Source organism: Marmota flaviventris, chromosome 12 (genome assembly GCF_047511675.1).
Source record: "Marmota flaviventris isolate mMarFla1 chromosome 12, mMarFla1.hap1, whole genome shotgun sequence".
NCBI lineage: Eukaryota > Metazoa > Chordata > Mammalia > Rodentia > Sciuridae > Marmota > Marmota flaviventris.
In genome coordinates this window covers 65,315,395-65,329,821 of record NC_092509.1, presented here as the reverse complement: position 1 = coordinate 65,329,821, position 14,427 = coordinate 65,315,395, and positions in this window count along the sequence as shown.

The window sequence follows — 14,427 nt, the reverse complement described above, 5'->3', positions numbered from 1 at the left end:
GCATTTTAGATCCTGCTATGTAGAGTATATAAATGATAATAAAATAGAATTACTAAACTTACACCAAGAGAGAGAACATTTATAGTAATGTAGGTTCCATGAAGAACATAAATAGAAAGGGGTTCATAAAATAAAGAAATAGAATAAATTCCTCAAAAACACTTATCATAAAGAAATTTCAGAAACTGGGAGCAGCAGCATATGCCTGTAATCCCAGCAACTCAGGAGGCTGAGGCAGGAGGATCAAAGTCAGACTCAGCAACTTAACAAGGCCCTAAGCAACTTAGCAAGATCCTATCTCAAAATAAGAGATCAAGAGGGCTAGGGATGTGGCTCAGTGGTTAAGCATCCCTGGGTTCAGTACCTGGTAGGAAGAAAGAAAGAGAGAGAGAGAGAGAGAGAGAGAGAGAGAGAGAGAGAGGGAGGGAGGGAGGGAGGGAGGGAGGGAGGGAGAGGGAGGGAAATTTCAAGTTGTTTTTGCTAACACAACAGAAAATTTAGGTTAGAACCTGGGTGGCAGAGAAAGGTTAAGACAGAGTGATCACATTCACAGGTAGAGATTTCAGGGAAAGCAAATCAGTGACAGACTCTAATCCTGTTTAGCTCAGGGACAGAAATCAGAGCATTTCCTTGAAAACGTTCATAGAAAATCCAAGGGATCTTTATTTATACGAATGCTCTTCAATCTGTATAGCCAATGCCTTGAATATGGTAGAGACTTTCTTTGCCAATTACTAGCACAAAGCAGTGGAGTCCAAGTGATCTGAATCCAGCATTTAGAAACTTTGTGTGACTGTGGACAACTGATTCATCCTCTGCATGCCTTAGTTTCTAAATAAAGACAGAGTCTTTAAAGAGGTGATTAAGGCAAAAGAGTTCCTTAGGAGGGGCTGGGGTTGTGGCTCAGTGGTGTGAGGCACTGGGTTTGATTCTCAGCACTGTATATAAATAAATAAAATAAGGTTCCATTGTGTGTGTGTGTGTGTGTGTATACACATATATACATGTATGTGTATATATATATATATATATATATATATATATATATATATATACATAATTTTTTAAAGAGGTCCTTAAGATGGACTCTAAGCCACTGTGACTGGTGTTCTTATATAGTGAGAGGAGGATATAAACATAGCACAGGGGAAGCAGAAGGAGGAGAAAATGAGCATAGAAGTTTCAAGCCAAAAAGTTTCAGAAGAAACCCACTCACTGGCATCTAGATATCAGATCTGTGGCTTCTGTGAAACAAAATGGATTTCTATTGTTTAAGCTACTCATGCCATGATACCTACTACTGTGTGGGAGCCCTGCCAATCTAATACAGCACCTAACACTGGTAGGTCCTAAATAAATGTTAAGTCTTTTAGTGACAACACTGGGAGCTAGACTGGATAGGAAGACAGGTATATGTGCAGAAGGGATTAAGTGAGGCCACTGGTGTAGGGTTTGAGGCACCATGGAGTCCCAGTTAGCCACACAAAAAAGACCCTGTTCCCTTAGGTATCTCAAAGCTTATTATTGGTAATTTACTTTTTGGCTTCTGGACGGCCTCAAACATTGTCTCCCTTTTAAACAACTGCCCAAATGGCCTGTCCATCAAAACCACTTTTCAATATCATCAAGCTTCATTGTCAAAAGGGACTTCTGTGTTGTCTCCTTCTACCCCCAGCATATCTCAACTATGGAGCATGATGATCTTCATCCCTTCTCCATACCAGTTGCCCAGAAGTAGAACAAACAATAATACTCTAACTTACATTTCACATATTTCATCCTTTCTTCCTAGTGACTTGGGGAGTTATACAAGACAGTTATTATTATTTGCAATCTACACATGAAAAGTAACGAGACTGAGAAAGTTCAAGTGACTTCCTAACATCACACGAACAGCAAGGGATACATCCTATGAGATCCAATCACCAGAGAGTAAACCCTGTGGTCTTGCTCTCATACCATGAAGCAAATTATAATCTGATTCACAGTCTTTCACTCTGTATGTGTGCAAGTAAGTTACAAGTAATAAACGTGACTGATAAAATCTCTCAAAATCTATATATGAGCCAGACTCAACATTTGTAGTCCAAATGAAAATTATGTAAAGTTATGACTCAGTGGAACTTTCACCTATATTGAATCTTGATGTCATTATTTGCAAGCAACAAGGATGATTGAACTCTTAAAAGATTCAAGGTACTAATCCATGAGGGTTATAAAAAATAGATAATATTGTCATTATAAAGCTTTTTGAATATTGATTATGCGACTAGTTATGACTTTTTGAGTATTGATATGCTACTAGTTATGACTAGTATTATGACTACTAGTTACTTTTATATACTCATTATGGAACAAATATTTATCAAGCACTTGCTATGTACCCATCAAAGTTGCGGAATTATAACTAGTTGGCAAACAGGAAAAATCCCCTGATCTTTGGGAGCTCATTTATTGTTCTGCTTTGTTTAGTATTCAACAACCCCTTCTGCATAGTGTTATATATTTGGCCATTTGACAGAAAAGGAGATAGAAGCTTTGGGTGTTTAGATGTTTGTTTTTTTTTTTTTTCCCAAAGTTATCCAACTCGTGAGGAGGAGACTAGAATTTGAATCCTGGTCCCTTGGACTCAAAGCCAGGAGTAATACTGCCTTGTTGTTTCCATCATAAAACCCAATGTTTATTGGTTGGCCTCAGAGTGAATGCCCAGTCATTAGGACACAGTGCACAGATTCTTGGGGTAGTGGTTTGTGTTTTTGCTGTCCTGTCTCATGTTGCTATGCATCATTTTTGTTTGCTTTTGTTTTGCTTCATTTACTTGTTTTTCTCCCCCACACTTTGCTGAACTAGTGCTTGAAAAACTGTGTGGGGAAAGACTGCAGCAACCTGAAATGAGTGGACACTGATGATGGGTCTGATCATAGGTAGAGGTGGAAAATAACCAAAGACTTCTCTTTTAGCTTGTACTATGCCATCACCCAGGGGAATCTAGAGGAGCCAGGCATCCCAGGGAGATTCCTGTGGCTGTTATCCAGGTCATCTCCAGGCCACCACCAGGCAAAATTTTGTCTGTTCTCACTCTGAAAGCAGTATAGCAATCCTTGGGCTAGAATCCCTGGATGAGGATGACTCTTCTAAATCTGCTCTCTGCTCAGGCAGTAAGACTTGCTTAATGCTTTCCCTGGCTAGAATTTATATGCTGCAGAGATGCAAATAAGCTGAATCAAATCTGAAAAATCATCCAGCTTCTCACAAAGGTGGAGTGTTCTGAAACCAATCCTCATTCATCAGTATGTGTGGATTCACTGTCAGAAGGGTGTTCACACAGGTTCAAGGAATGCAGGGCCTTTCCCAGGAATCTGAGTCTTGATGGTTTTTCTGGACACCCTGGGCCATCTATCTTGGTAGGCTAAATAAAGATCAAAAGAGCCAGTGACTGTTCTTGGCGACACACATGAGTAAGTTGGGGCTGGGAGTTTGTTTTTCTCTGTTTCTTTCTCTGTAGAGATTAAAACAAGAGTGTGCCTCACTGAGGCTTAAAACTGTAATGCTTTAACAATCATTTAGCAGGATAAAACAAATCAAATTGTATCTCATTTTATTATATTGAATTAGATATTGAGTACCATCAAATATTGTTCCAGGCATGCAAGAGCGTTGGCAATCTTAGATTTTGGCAAAAGTCTCTTCCTGTCCCCTTTATCTGACTACGCAAAAATGCCTGAACCCCCATTTGCCCTATCATGGGGCCACCTGGAGTTCCAAGCTCTCCCTCTAGACCATGATCCAAGCACCAAAGGCAGAATTCTCTGCCGGAACAGTCTATTTTTAGGCCCTGTCCATCCTCCTTCTCAGAGCAAGGGTATCTTACACCCTTGGGTCCAAGAGGTGCTGTGCTGTTTGTGCTATCATGTGTGGAGTTTGGACACAAGGGCTGAAGCACCCCTTGCTCACAGTGAGTCTGGGTTGTGATGGGAAGAGAAGAGTCAGGCCACAGGCTGGGGGCAGGGGCAGCAGTCAGTGCTCTTCATATTGTGGTTGGAGATTCAAGAAAGCTGAGTCTAAAAAATGCTGCATTTGAAATTGTCCTTCCATGATGTTATGAAAGGATATCTGTGAAAGTAGAGAATGGAACAGATTGCTTTTTTAAATGTTTTTTTTAAAGATGCTGATAGACTTTTATTTTGTTCATTTATTTATGTGTGGTGCTGAGAATCAAACCCAGTGCCTCACACATGCTAGGTAAGCGCTCTGCCACTGAGCCACAACCCCATATTTTTAGGTTGATTCTTAACTTCCAAGTATTTAGACATAGGGCATATGAGTTTCCATTTGTTCCCTTGTTCTGGACCCCACATATGTGAGTGGGCTACAACAAATCACCTGTGAAAATTAAAACAGTAGGTGTCAGACTTTACTATGCATAAAACTCACCTGGGATGCTTGTGTAAAATCTAATTCCAGACCTAACCTTCTAGATATTCAGATTCAGTTGGCCTGGGTTGAGACTCAAGAAAGTACATTTTTAATAATTTCCCTGGTGGTTTTGATAAAGGTGGTCTGACAATTGACCAACTCTGGGAGAATCACAGTTCCCCAGCCAAGTTAATAATTTTACTGACAGAGCACACTCAAGAAAACAGCTGAAGTCTTAAAGTATCATCTGACATAGTAAAAGTTTGATTTTCATACAAATCCAGCATTAAAATATGTTAAGGAGTGTTGTCCCCTACAACACAGTCCCCTCGAAGGTTAGATACTTATCCTAAGTAGGCAGCCATTGCTCAAAACATTTTGACACTGATTTTTTTTTTTTAAATTGCCTTTCGAGGTGGATACGAGGCACATCAGAAAGCCAATCTCATTATTTCACATCACAGTTTGCATTTGACAAAAAACAACATTATGCAGAAGGATGATGCATATTACTTAGCAGATTTAGTTCCTATGTTTCCCAAGTCAAAAAATGTAATAAAAGAAGATCTATTATATAAACACACCTGTTTATTTCAGCCTCCTTCTGAAACTATACTAAATTGACAATGAAGAAAGAAAGACATAAATCTGCAAAAACAAAGAAAGTGAGAGAGGAGGTTTGGGAGGATTCAGTAATCAATATCTTAGGAAATGGAAAATGAATAGAGAAGTGACCATGGACCTGGCAGACCCAAAAAAGGTGAAACCCGAGCCTGCATGAGGAAAGCTAAGAGATAGATTGATGTTACCTTGAACCCTGCCTCAGGAATTAAAGGGAACAAGTAATTCAAGGAAGTGGGCAGAAGTGAATAAAATAGGAATATAGAAATTTTCCTTAAGATGAACCTCTTCTCCCAACCAGGAAGCAACCTTTCCCCAAACTCAGAAGAAGAGGTGAATACTGCTCTCTGGAAAAACCCACCCAGAGAGCTTCTGTATTCTCAAACACTAGTCTGTAAGGCAAGGATGAATGTTCTTACTAAAATTGAACCATTAAGTGAAAATCTCCTGAATATTGAGGCCCCAAAACCCTCTTGCTTGAAAATCAAAATGCTGACTTCTGCCCATTAGATAGGAAAATTGAGGACCATGAGAAATCCAACAAGAAAAAACAAAAAGTTGGAGTTTGTTAATGAGGATCCTTTGTGAAATGGCCTGGTTCTCACTGTTCACCCTACTATAAGGCCCATCAGTCAACAAGCCCCCCACAAAAACACAAGGCCCCCAACAATATTTCCAATGGGTTACTCTGAATGATAAACAGACAGCTAAATATCAGCAGGCACATGAGGAAATTTTCTACCAGGAAAAGCAGAGACAAATTGCAAGGAAAGTACAAAGAAGAGAACCAAGGCAAGGAACTGATAAAACTGATACACAGATTGAAATATTTAAAAAAAAACAACATGCTATTGTTATCATCCCAAGATGAGTAACTGAAAACACAAAAAAAGAACAGGGAGCATTTCAAAAGAAAGGAAAAAAATCTCCTATAAATATCAGAGAATCAAACAAAAGAAAATGGGCAGAACAAATATAAAGATAAGGAAATCTTTAGGTAGCAAAGGCCCTAAGGAAACAACATATCTGGTATTTAAGGTGCCTATCAGCTACCCAAGAGAAGATATTGAGAATGCTGTTGAATATCTTGGTCTGGGGTTTATAGGTGGCATATGAGACGGTCATCTGTAGAGGAAGAAAACATAAAAGAAGTCTAAAGACTACTCTGGGATATATCAAATTTATCAGTTTTGCAAAATACAGAAGAGCAAGTAAAGGAGATTACAAAGGAGTGACTAGTGAGTTAGGAGGGGAAAAGCAAAGTGAAGAAAAGCTAATAACCAACTGTCAGGTGCAGCCAATAAGTAATATGAAGCTTAGGAATTGAATGTTTAATTTAACAATATGAGCTCTGATAGTCTTGCTCATACATAGCACAATGAATAAAGAAAGATCCACCCCATGTCATGTCATATACACATTTCAATACTCCAGGGGTAAAGAGATCCTAAAACTTTCCAAGAGATATAAATAAAAAGCTAAAACAGGTGAAATATAGAATATTGGGAGTCAGGATGTCACAGTTCTTCAACATCTATACTAGAAATGAGAAAACAAAGGAAAAATGTCCTCAAAATTCTAAGAGATGATGCCTTCCAACCTTTAATTTTGTTCCTAGCTAAACTATTAATCAAGTGTGATAATAAAGAAAAACATTGTAGACATGCAGGGCTTGAAAACAAGATTTACCTCCCATGTTCTGTTCCCTCAGGAAACAAAGTATGTACTCTCTGAAAATAAGAGACTAAGCCAAGAAAGAGAAAGGCATAGGATCTAGAAGACAAGCAATTCAACTCATGAGAGAGAAGAGTTTATAGAATTATGGTAAAAGTCAGTTCAAAGTACCATTTGGGTAGTGGCATAGGGAACTAACCGCACAGGTAGAGCAGAAAGTCAGGGTGCTGCAGGAGGGACACGACTGAGGGAAACACAGATTGTCTTATATGGCTGACAGTATTGAAAGAACTTACAGAAATATTTTGGCGAACTTGGGGATTCATTGATGTCTGGTTCATAAAAGTGTAAGCTCCTTAAAAACAAACAAACAGGTAGTCAACTTCAGGAAAGAAGATGGTGGAAAAAAGAAAATATAACTTCTTTCCATTGTGACTCATCCATACATACTATTCCAATAGTAATGCCTCGACCAAAATAAGTAGTATAACTTATCAGTAGTATTTTGGAAGATGGGGTGAAAGGGAGGGTTTTAAGGGGATTTATCCCTTATAATAGAGGTAAATCTACTCTTCCCATAGAAATCCATAAGTATTCAACATAGTTCTTGAAACACTGGCCAGAGCAATTAGACAGACAAAAGAAATTAAAGAAATATGTATATATGTATAAAAAAAGAAGAACTTAAATTAGAACTATTTGCTGATGATATGATTCTATACCTAGAAGACCCAAAAAGCTCCACCAGAAAACTTTTAGAACTAGTAAATGAATTCAGCAAAGTAGCACGATGTAAAAATCAACACCCATAAATCAAAGGCATTTCTGTATATCAGTGACAAGTACTCTGAGAAGGAAATGAGGAAAACTACCCCATTTACAATAACCTCAAAAAAACAAGATACTTGGGAATCAACAAAAGAGGTAAAAGATCTATACAATGAAAACTACAGAACCCTAAAGAAAGAATTCAAAGAAGACCTTAGAAAATGGAAAGATCTATCTTGCTCTTCAATAGGCAGAATTAATATTATCAAAATGACCATACTACCAAATTCTGCAATTCTGATCAAAATCCTAATGGCATTCTTCATAGAAACAGAAAAGGCAATCATAAAATTCATCTGGTAAAATAAATCCTTAAAACAATCCTTAGCAGGAAGAGTGAAGCAGTTGGCATAACTATACCCAATCTTAAACTATACTACAGAGCAATAATAACAAAAACAGCATGGTATTGGTACCAAAACAGACTGGCAGACCAATGGTACAGAATAGAGAACACAAAGACTAACCTACAAAATTAAAATTATCTTATATTAGACAAAGGTACCAAAGACATGCACTGTAGAAAAGATAGCATCTTCAACAAATGGTGCAGAGAAAACTGGAAATCCATATGTAACAAAATGAAATTAAATCTCTATCTCTCACCATGCACAAAACTCAACTCAAAGTGGATCAAGGACCTAGGAATTAAACCAGAGACTGCATCAAATAGAAGAAAAAGTAGGCCCTAATCTTCATCATGTGGCATTAGGCACCAACTTTCTTAATAAGACTCCTATAGCATAAAAATTAAAACCAAGAATCAATAAATGGGATGGAATCAAACTAAAAAGTTTCTTCTCAGCAAAAGAAACAATCTGTGAGGTAAACGGAGAGCCCACACCCTGGGAGCAAATTTTTATCCCTCACATATCAGCTAGAGCACTAATCTTTAGGGTATATAAAGAACTCAAAAAGCTAAGCACCAAAAAACAAATAACCCAATCAACAAATGGGCCAAGGACCTGAACTGACACTTCTCAGAAGATGATGTACAATCAATCAACAAATATATGAAAAAATGCTCATCATCTCTAGCAACTAGAGAAATACAAATCAAAAGTACCCTAAGATTTCATCTCATTCCAGTCAGAATAGCAGCTATTATGAAGACAAACAACAATAAGTGTTGGCGAGGATGTGGGGGAAAAGGTACACTCATACATTCCTGGTGGGACTGCAAATTGGGGCAGCCAATATGGAAAGCAGTATGGAGATTCCTTGGAAAGTTGGGAATGGAACCACTATTTGACCCAGCTATGCCTCTCCTCAGTCTATACCCAAAAGACTTAAAAACAGCATACTACAGGGACACAGCCACATCAATGTTTATAGCAGCACAATTCACAATAGCTAAACTGTGGAGCCAAACCAGATGCCCTTCAGTGGATGAATGGATAAAGAAAATGTGATCTCTCTCTCTCTCTCTCTCTCTCTCTCTCTCTCTCTATATATATATATATATATATATATATATATATATATATATATATATCACACATATACATACATACACACACACAATGGAATTTTACTCAGCAATAAAAGAGAATAAAATCATGGCATTTGCAGGTAAATGGATGTATTTGGAGAAGATAATGCTAAATGAAGTTAGCCAATCCCCCCCAAAAAACAAATGCCAAATGTTTTCTCTGATATAAGGAGACTGATTCATAGTTGGGTAGGGAGGGGGGAGCATGGGATGAATAGATGAATTCTAGATAGGGCAGAGGGGTAGAAGAAAAAAGGAGGAGGCAGGAGATTAGCAAGAATGGTAGAATGTGATAGACATCATTATCCAAAATACATCTATGAAGATACAAATAGGTTTCAACATACTTTATATACAACCAGAGATATGAAAAATTGTGCTGTACATATGTAATAAGAATTGTAATGCATTCCTCTGACATTTATTTTTTTTAAATCAATAAATACTGAAAAAAACGAATAGTCAAGAAGACAGGTTATTTAGCAATATACTGAAAGATGCACACATAAGAAACACACATAAGAATTAAAAGTGGTTGTCTCAGAGAAGCAGGTACTGGAGGGGAAATGAAATAAGAAACATTTACAATGTCATCTGACCATACAGTCCTGCTATATGATTAGTCTACAACAGGATCAATCCATATCCTCTCAAAGCTTGCTATATAATCTTTCTTGTATAGCTCACTGATCTACCTCATATATAAGTATAAAGGGATATTGGTTATGAGTGGGTCACACAAACAAGGTTGAGATTTGGTGAGAGACAACCTTTGGAAACAATGATCAATTGGTGGATTGATTTATCAATGGATTAATATGTTTTGCATGGTCTCAAGGAAAAAAGTAAGTTCAGAAGCAAATGGACACAAAATAGTGAGTGAGTTGTACAGATGTGGAAGCAATAAAAAAATTTAAAAACATGTTGAAGGTTCATGTTCACAATGAAATAAGAAAGAGGACTTGAGAAATAATAATAGGCTGCTTAGATTTGGGCCGAGAAGCCCAGGAGCAGGAAATATCTTCAAATTTGAGATCATATTTGGCACCATTAATTTTAGAAGTTTAAGATATTTAAAGCAGACATGGAGAGTGGACAGTTCTATAGATAGGAAGACCATATGAATGGCCAACACAGTAACAAAGGACACAGTGGTAGAGGTCTACACTAGAGATATTTTGAGGAAATTGTCAGAAAGATAAAATTTGCAGTTAGTGGAAATTAGTTGTTATTTGGTTGTTGAGAATCCAACTTTTTATGACCACTCTGGTCAATGAATTTTGATATCCCTTTTGAGGGAGTCTCTCATTGTTTGTGATCTCAGTGCACCAGTGCCTGTTTCTCCATCTCCTACTACAGAATAAAAAAGGGTTCAGTTCCTGGGGTGGGGACATAGCTCAGTTGGTAGAGTGCTTGCCTCACATGCACAAGGTCCTGTGTTTAATCCCCAGCACCACAAAAGGGTGGGGGGCAAAGGGTCTGGTTCTTGCTTTCTCCCTAGAGAGAGGGAATTGGAGGGGAAGGTAGTATGATAAATACTTCAATTTAACAATAGAATATTGTCTCCTTAGACTTTGATTCTTGAATATATAACCAATAATCTCACCAGCTGGTGAGATTATTGAGTACAGCAAATGAGAAGAGATCTGACTTTTTCTGCTGCAAAATCAAGCGTTCTTGCTTCTTGTCATCCATCTATCAGCTCTTGGAGCTGCCTATGTTCTTTCAATGGAATCCCATTTTAAGACAATGCTAAATTTCCTTTCTTTTACTTATGGTCCAAATCTCTGACTGATACATTGGGAGACACCATATAAGAAATGGTAGGTAAGTAACTTTCTGGATGCAAGACAGCAAGAACAATTCATAGGGCAAGTGGGAAATGGCATATTATTGCCATTATCAGAGATGGAAAAGAAATTAAGTAGAAATTAAGACAATGAGTTCAATTTTTCATACTTGTTATGTTCCTGGCCTAAGTGAAGCTGGAGGAAGAGGACTGAAGAAAAGCAAGTTGTAGACTTGAATGCGCTGGACAGGTACACTTGGAGCACGAGTCATATATAACAGCGAACAGATGTAATCCTGCGAAGGTGATTATAGAGACAGAGGAAAAGTAGAATTCTAAGAGATTCAACAAACACATAGAAAGCATATGTTTATCCCTTGGTACACATGGAAGATTGGTTCTAGGACCTCCCTTAGATACTAAAATCCTCAGATAATCAGGTCCCTTATATAAAATAGTATAGTGTTAGCATATAACATATACATATCCTCCTGCACACTTCAAATCATCTCTAGATTATTTATTATAGCTAATACAAAGCAAATGCTGGGTGCTAGACTCTATTATTTAGGATATAGGGAAAATGCAATTTTTTTTCTGAATACTTTTGATCTATGGTTGGTTGAATACAGAACCCACAGATTTGGAGGGACCACTGTATATTTATTTTGGGAGGAAAAGTAAGTAATCATAGAGAACTTAAATGTATAGATTATTATCTTGCTGTAATGCTTTGTTTTTTAATATAAATTTTAGATATGTGCTAAAGCTTATATTAAAAACTTGAGACTTTCTTATAAGGTTTCAAGTGGCTCAAATAATAGGAATGGCTAACAGAAGGCAACAATAAAGAATGTAATCACGGAACCAATATTGTCTGCTCCACGGTGTGAGGTTAATGCTGTACATTAAAATTCAGTAATGAACTGGTTTAATTTTTGATTGGGCGATAGTTTTAGGAAATGTGCATTTTTATGGAATTTAAAAAGATCCAACATTCTATGATTTCAATTGTAACAATTCCTAAGCCATTGTTTTCTAGTCACTGCTTAAAGCCTTTGTAATTTTCATATTCTTTTCTCCTGTCTCTATCCTTGCCTACTAAAGCTTTTCAAAAATCACAGGTGGTATAGAGGCTAAACCCTCTGAACTCCTATTTTGTCCGCCACAATTCCACAGAAGCCAGTGATTTGTGGGCACAGGGATGGCATTGACAATGGACGCTTGGGTCAGGAGTAATTAAAAAATGTCAATGGTCAAGGAGGTAGAAATCAGTTCAGGCCCAACTGAAGCATTTAGCTATTTTACTGCTGCATCCTTTTAGCCCTCTTTCGGCTTATAAATATTAATTTAAAGACTACCAACAAGGACAGTAAACGGATTTAGGCATAAAACTTCCTGTCAGAGGTGATTTATATCCAATAAAAGGAAAGCAGAATAGAGAAAGCCTGCTTCGCTAAGTTTATGATAGACAGTGAAATAGTACCATCAAAATAAAAAGGCTTTCAGTCTGTGTGGGTGTCTCCCTTCTTAATAAGCAGCATGCTAGAATTGTATTGTTTGCTTTTATCAGTGCCTTGCACTGTTGAGGGAAACTTCTCCCGCATTGCTAATTGAACTTGTACAGATTTATAGGCTCATGGCCTGAGCATGAGAGAGATTATTAGGACTTAAAAGATAATAGCGCCAGCAAGAAAATTAAAACTGCTTTCCCCACTTATATTTCAATAGTGCATAACTTCTCCCCTTTATACATCCTACAATGGCACATGAATTTGTTTGAAAGAAGATCTGTCTTGGAGTCCATGCAAGAATGATTTAATACCAGGGAACTCGCTACCATCTTAACAGTACTACAGGCAGGTCTGTCCATATGAGCCTGAAAACCATTCTAGTAAAACTGTTTTCTAGATAAAAGGTTAATAATTTCACACTTCTGGATGATCACTGTTGGGAGACAATTCCCCACATGCTGGTTTCATGTCTACATATCATTGAAGATAAGCACTTGCCACCTTTGCTGCATGCTATCTTCTCTTCTCATGATATTTGTACAGTGAATAGTCTTTGAAAAGAGTGATTTAGTCTTCCTTCAGAGCAAAGGGCAGTTTTGGAGTTCAAAAGTCCTGTATTATCACCCTCTTTATGTGCAGATGATCCCTTTCCCACCTCATGTTGCCTTATGAAAATTAGAAATGCTAATTCACTGACTCCTTCTTTTACCATAAGTAATAGAGCTCTTTGTCTCTGATCTTGGTATCTCTTGTCTTCTGCCAGGACCCATGAGCAACCAAACTTCATAGCATTCAAATAGGTAAAATATCAGACCCTCAATGGTTCATAAAAGTTACCAGCTAAGAGAATTTAGAAAAATAATTTGTTTAATGTTTAAAATAAAAAGAAGACCAGCATCTGGGTGAAGCCATAATAAATCTCTATTCCCCTAAATTTTCACATATAAATAAGTTCTGTTTTTCTTTGGCTCTTACCAGAAGGAATCTAACATAATAATTATTGGTGGTAGAGTTATTGAGGAAACTCTCCTTTTCCTCAATCTCTAGGAGGGAGGGGTGTGGTGGGAAATCTTCAGCCTGAATGACAAGGTGACAAATTAATGTATCTTCTGGCTTTTCAATTCACATGTTTACTGACAAATTAAGAAATACTCATGGCAGCAGCCTGATTTAAAAATGAACCAACACCTTAACATATGCCCCAGCAAAGATAGCAAATAAGCATATAAAAAATATTTCATATTATATGTCATCATGGAAATGCAGAGTAAGATGATGAGATACTACCATATACCTATTATAATGGACAAACTATAAACACTGACTACACCAAATGCAAGCCAACAGGAGCTCTGATTCATTACTGGTCTAACATGTACTGGTGCAGCCACTGTGGAAGGAAATTTGATAGTTTCTTACAGAACTAAACATACTCTTACCAAGTGATCCAGAAATAGTGCTCATTGGTATATACTGTACCCAGAGAAGTTGAAAACTGATGGTTACATGAAACCTGAACATGGACATTTGTAGTGGCTTTATTCATAATTGCCAAAACTTGAAAAACAAAAATGTCCTTCAGTAGTTGAATGGATAACTAAACCATGGTCCATCCATACAATGGAATGGCTTCAGTGATAAAATTAAATGATCAAGCCACACCAAGATGTGAAAGAAACTTAAATACATACTACTGAATGAAAGATACCAATCTGAAAAGGCTACACACTGTATAATTCCAACTATATGACATTCTGGAAAAGGCAAAACTATGGAGACAGTAAAAAGATCAGAGATTGCCAAAGGTTGTGGGGAGAAGGAAGGTTGAGTAGACAGAGCACAGAGGATTTATATCAGTTGTATCAATTGCATCATTATGGTGGGGAATGCTGGTAATGAGAGAGCTTGTGTATGTGCGAAAATAGGGCAAATATGGGAACTCTCAACTTTGAACCTTTGTCTGAACCTAACACTATTGAAAAAAATTCTTTAATACTTTGGATATCAGTATGGAGATTTCTCAAAAATATTGGGAATGGAACCACCATATAACCCTGTTCTTTCACTCCTTGATATCTATCCAAATAGGTTGA